The sequence below is a fragment of the Trichechus manatus genome, unplaced genomic scaffold (assembly GCF_000243295.1).
Source record: "Trichechus manatus latirostris isolate Lorelei unplaced genomic scaffold, TriManLat1.0 scaffold00062, whole genome shotgun sequence".
Lineage (NCBI taxonomy): Eukaryota > Metazoa > Chordata > Mammalia > Sirenia > Trichechidae > Trichechus > Trichechus manatus.
In genome coordinates, this window is record NW_004443998.1 from 9,523,506 (window position 1) to 9,529,744 (window position 6,239).

The 6,239-nt window shown below is 42.7% G+C and overlaps 1 long non-coding RNA gene across 1 annotated transcript in view; it reads left to right on the plus strand.

Annotated features, from left to right (window-relative positions):
• LOC111821067 (uncharacterized) overlaps positions 1-2,733 on the plus strand; it is a 7,188-nt gene extending 4,455 nt beyond the window's left edge. The window contains exon 3 of the long non-coding RNA XR_002824545.1: positions 2,701-2,733. This is a non-coding gene — a long non-coding RNA (uncharacterized LOC111821067). The remainder of the gene's footprint in view (positions 1-2,700) is intronic.
• The last annotated feature ends 3,506 nt before the right edge of the window (positions 2,734-6,239 follow it).

The window sequence follows — 6,239 nt, forward strand, 5'->3', positions numbered from 1 at the left end:
TTTATTTGTTCTAATTTGCTGTGTATGTATAATCTTGTAGGATTTTTTCTCTTGAAATTTGGAATTTTAGAAAATTCGTCAGGATATAGCTAGCTGTGGCTCTCTTTTCAATAACCTTACCTCGCCATTGATGAAACACACAAGCCTCCACTGACAGATGGGTGGTGGCTGCCCTTGAGGTGCATTGGCTGAGACCCGAACCCTGGTCTCCTGCATGGAAGGCGAGCATTCTACTGCTGAACTGCCTAGGGCTGGTTAACTCAGAGATGAGTGGAACCCAGACGTGGTACATGCTGCATTCTGTGGCGACATTTCATTACGCCAGAAACACGTTCTAGGAAAATAACATGGAAAATCTAGTAGGGGATATTCTGATGAGTAGGTGATTCTGGACCAAGCAAAGATAAGGTAATTACCTCTATCCCCTTCTGTTTGCAGGGGTGTGGCCTGAAAAAATTCTAGCTGCCCCTGTCCTGGTATAAGAGTTTGGTTGGAAACAACAGCTTTCATAGTTACATTCCTTCCTACCCTGCTGGTGCAGTGATTAAGAGCTCGGCTGCTAACCAAAAGGTCGGCAGTTTGAATCTACCAGCCGCTCCTTGGAAACCCTATGGGGCAGTTCTACTCTGTCCTATGGGGTCACTGTAAGTTGGAGTTGACTCGATGGCAACGGGTTTTTGGTTTTCTACACAGTCTTCAGGCATTGATTCACCTTGAGAAATAACTATACGTGGGTCACTTGTGCTTTGCAGGTTTCTGGAGTGAGTTGGTATTACTTTTAGGAAAGTAATTTGACAGAAAAACCTTTGCTAGGTTTGAAACCAGTATTTCCACTTCTGGGCCTTTTGCCTAGAAATTAATCTGAAATATGGAAAAAGCATAATCTCACACATAGAAAAAGTAATAACTATTTTTGTAATCAAAGCACTGGAAAAATGGGAGCAATAAGGGAAAAACTACAGTGTACATCTTGATGAAATATTATAAACACTGTTGTAAAGACTACCTCAAAAATGTGTCATGATAGAAAATTATAATATAAAATAACACATGCAACATGATTACAAGGGTATAAATTTGTAAAGAGAGGACTGGAAGAATAGACAACAAAATTTTAATGATGGTTGTTTTCGGGGAGTGCAGGGTTATGGGGGAACTTACCTTCTTTTGTGTACTCTCTAGTATTTCCTAATGTTTTTCTAAGATATATATCCAAAAAAAAAAAAAATCAAACCTGTTGCTGTGGAGTCAATTCCGAACTGCCCCATAGGGTTCCCAAGCAGCAGCTGGTGGATTCGAACTGCCGACCTTTTGGTTAGCAGCCAAGCTCTGAATCACTGCACCACCGGGGCTCCGAGATACATACTACTACTTTTTAAATGAACAGATTTAAGCATTAGTTTTAACCACTGATATTGTGGGATAAGTGATGGCTTCCGGTGAGCAAAACGGCCCCTCTCCCAGCGTGGTTGAATTGCAGGACAGAGAGCAGCTTGTGTGAGAAAAACAAAGCAACGCTGAACGCTCCCTGTCCTCAGTGAGGACCAGACCCTAGTTTCATCCTGTTTGGACTGCGAAAATCATCAAGAGATTAAAATGACGCATAAGAAGACAGTCGATGAATTTATTTATTTATTTATTTACAGATTTTCCCCTAAAAAGAGAAGATAGTACTTCCTTTTCACACCGCATCCCTTCTCCAGTGGCCTGAGACGTTGTGAAGTTCAGTGGCCTCATTTGCATTATTCAGACGCTGGAATACCTGGATGTGATCATTTAAACGATGACTGATGAGCCCTGACGTCCCTGCCCAGACAATAGTGCTGTTTAAACTGGCAGTTAATCACAGTTTACAAGTGACTTATCTGCAAAGTACAATATGACTAATTTAGCAGCTAAGCAGTTTCGTTGTGATCCTGGTGTCAGTGGAATTCTTGTCACCTATCCAACAGTTAAGTCATATTGCATAATTGTGGGGTGACATCACTGTGCTACACGATTACTGGCTGAAGAAAAGAAAAAAAAAAAAAAAAAAAGTTTCCCGGACTGTAAGCCTTTCCGGTGAAGGAACGACTTGGCCTGTTACTGCAGTACAGCCAGAGACCAAAGAAAAAAATGTGCTGTGAAGTAGCTCGGTTTTGATGTGTCACTGAAAACCTCTGAGTCTGTAGCACACGGGGTCCTGTGGGAGATTCTCGATCGGACCTAATTACAAGGTCTCTTCCCTTTGTGCGGGACCCCACACGGCCAGTCATTAAGGTGTGGGTCACAGAGCTGGAGACAACGGCACTCTGGTGTAATGAGGGCATTTAATGTTTCTGGGAACTTTACAGCCTTCTCTTTGGAGGGACTAGTTTAAAATGCAGCTCACCATCTGCTAGATTCATAGACACTGAAGAGGTGGTCAACTGGGACCCAGTGGAAAACCTTCTACCGCCGAAAGCCTGGCTTATTTCCAAGGGAACTGGTAGTCTAAATTAATCACCAAAGTATATATAAACTTTAACATTGTTTATGTAATTGTGTAAAATACCAGGGTTTAACATTATCCATGGAAATGTCCAGAAACTGGATTAGAATTTATGATAGTAACGGCTAAGATTTTTTTGTTTACATGCACCAGCACTATTGTAAGCACTTTCCATATATGAATTCATTCAATCCTATGAAGTAGATACTATTGTTATCCCCAATTTACAGATGAAGGAATCAAAACTCTAAAGTCATATAATTGGTGAAGAGTGGAACCAGGATCTGAATCCAGGTAATTCAGCTCCAGAGCACAGTCTTCACTGTTGCCCTCCACGGCATCTTGTATAACAATAACAAATACCGCTACTTCCATCTGCCACATGCTTTTCATGTGACGGTCACTGTATTATAACCATCGCATTCTTTCATCAACTCTATCAGGTAGAAACTGTGCTGTTATTATCCCCTTTTTATAGATTAGGAAAGTGAAGCACAGAGAAAATAAGTTACACCGAGAATAAGCCTGCAAGGATTCAAACCCAGGAAGTCTAGATCCAGACTCCGTGCTTTGAACCACCATGCTATTCTGCCTTTCAATAGCTACCATTTATGGTATACCTACTATTGTGTAATCCTTACAACAATCCTGAATTGTATTATTAGTCCCAATTTAGAGATGAGAAAACTGAGGCTCCAAGAGATGGGGTCCATTGTCAACTTCCAAGTGGCAGAGCCAGAATTCTTCCAAGTCCAGCGGACTCCCCCATACCACACTAAAACAAACAACCCAACAAACCCAGTGACTTCGAGTAGACTCCAACTCATGGCAACCCCATATGCTACAGAATAGAACTGCTCCATAGGATTTTCTTTGCCTTTCTTCTGTGGTGCCGCTGGGTGGGTTTGAACCACCAACCTTTAGGTTAGTAGTAGAGCACCAACTGCTTGCGCCACCCACAGATCTTTTCCATATCACACTACCTCCTCTCCAAATCCAAAGCTACATTCCCAGGCGGGGTGACAGAGGTATGTCAGGAAAACGGCTGGTATCTCAGGATTCACCTGGTGGGGGGAGTGATATCTTGGTCCCCGCTGCCCTCACCTTCCAAGAGTGGGGCCTGGTGAAGAGATGCCAGAGGGTCCTGGAAGTCAGCCGTCACCTATGGGTGGCGCTCTGATTGAAAGACACCCTTTCCTGAGTGCCTCCTCTCCATTCATGTATTCTGGGGGATTTCCTGATGTGATCAGACTCCCCTCTCTCCCCTCAATTCCCTTTCTCTTCTCTTTCCGCTCCTTGTTTCCCGAACTGCGCTCCTCTTCCCTCCTTCGGTTAGCACAGAGCCTTGCACATGCTCAGTTGTCTCCCTTGTAAGGGTTTTCTCCCCACCCCCACCCCTCCTCTTGTTTCGTAGCAAAGATTCAGTTCGCTGGAATGCGGCCACCCGTAAGCTTGACACACTTTTTCAAAGGGCTTTAGAAATGTATGTGATTAGTGCATTTAATTTTGTTAAAGAAACACATCAACGTCGCACACGTGTTACCTGTTAATTTCACAGTATGGGTGCCCTGCCTTCAAAACTGCAGTAATTTTTAGAACTCTGAAATCACCGTTAAAAGCAAAAACTAACTAAAAATCAAATCAAAACAAAGACGATTGAAAAAGAGTTTGTCCATTACGAAAGTATTTACACCAGAGTTTCCATGAATGAAGAGTGCCTTTAGTGAATTTAAACTGGTACTCTTTGAAAGGAAATCAAAAGTATCCAGTTGTTCATTTAAGAAATATTTATTTGGGAGGAGATAGAGAACAAAAATATGTGTGACTTTTCCTGCATGCCCCTAAATATTTACAATATAAAATCCAATGTCATTAAGAGTGAAACAAATTGAGAGGGAGGGTTGGTCCCATGAGGAAGCAAGCAAGCACTCCAGAGGAGATGATCAGGACAGCTTTTTGAAGGAGGAGAGATCTGGCTGGAACTAGAAGAACTGGTAGAACTGTGATAGGTCGAGATTAGAAGTAAAAGAAAGGACAATCCGTACAGGGAACTTGTGTTGTTGTTAGCTGCTGTTGGGTCAGACCCCAACTCGTGGGGATCCATTGGGATCTTACCATTGTGATCCACAGGATTGTCACTGGCTGATTTTCAGAAGTGGATCACCAGGCCTTTCTTCCTAGTCCATCTTAACTAGTGTGAGACGAAAAGATAAGACGAAGTGACCAGGCCATGACTCTTTCTCTCAGAAACACAGCAATTAAGTAATGTCAAAATCTTCTCTAAAAATCCATAGTAATGGCCAGTTATTCTGCTTTATACTGAAGAATAGAATGCAGTGTAATGGGAAGGTATGTCTCAGTCCAAAATAGAGAAGAGGGAAAATCTTAACCTATTGAATTATAAGCTGGCCATATCCTGGACCCATGAATCTTCGTTTAGTGAAAATAGGTGAAGACTCAGCATTGTAAACAACTCAATAGCACCCAAAAAGGGTGCTCATCTACAACTCACTCTGGTAGATCTCGGTGGACAGGGAGTCTACTCCTGGGTCATCTGACCTTCACAGTGACCTCAGATCAATCACCCCATCTTCCCTGCTCTGTGTCTATCCATATTCCTGAAAAATGACAAGGTGGTCCTTTTATTCAGAGAGTGGGTGAGTGATGCATGGAATCTTTCTCAAGTGCTGTTTGTGGTCCTAACCATTGTCTGGGAATGACTTTATTATAGCAAAGACTGATGACAAATGAGTTCGTTTTGGTACTTTGGTCACTAATTGCTTTGGGATATGGTCCAGAGGAGGTCATTCTATTCATTCATTCATTCAGACATTGAATGAGTGCTTACTCATGAGTACCTACTGAGGTAGCCAGCCTCCAAGATGGCCCCAAGTGATCCCTGCCTCCTGGTATTCATGCCCTCATGTGTGACCAATAGAGTATGTCAAAAATGATGGTATGTCTGAGGTAGATTATAGAAGAAATTATGGCTTCTGCTCTGTTCCCTTTCTTGAATCTCTTGCTCTGGGAGAAGCTCGCTGCCAAGTCTAGGTATGACACTCAGCGGTCTATGGAGAGGTTCTTGGGGTGAGGAACTGAGACTTCTGTCAACAGTTGTGTGAATAAATCATCTTAGAAGTGGGTTCTCCACACCCAGTCAAGCCTTGGATGACTGCAGCCCTGACTGACACTTGATTTAAGTCTTATGAAAGACTGTAAGCCAGAACCCATCTAAACTGCTCTTGGGTTCCTGACGCTCGGAACTGGGTGAGACAATAAATTGTTGTTACCTTTTGGGATAATTTGTTACACAGCAATACATAACTAATACATCTACCATTTTCTCTGTTTCTGTGCCAGGTACTGGGAACGAATATGGCTTAAACTTTTCCCTTTAAAAGGTAACAGTCCTCAGAACAAAACAGGTATGTAAGCACCTCCTTACGACACGATACAACACGTTACAAGGGAGATGCCTACCGAATGCTATAGGAGGCAGGAGACAAAACAATGAACTCTATTTGGAGAGAAAAAAGGTTCAGAAAACCTTTACAAACAGACATTTGGAGATTTAAAAAAAATAAAACAAACCTATCGCCATCGAGACGATTCCGACTTATAGTCAGATCCCGTAGGACAGAGCAGAGCTGCCCCACAGGGTTTCCAAGGAGCGGCTGGTGGATTCAAACTGCTGACATTTTGGTTAGCAGCTGAGTTCTTAACCACCGTGCCACCGGGGCTCCCCATTAAAGAGCACTGCCATTAAAGA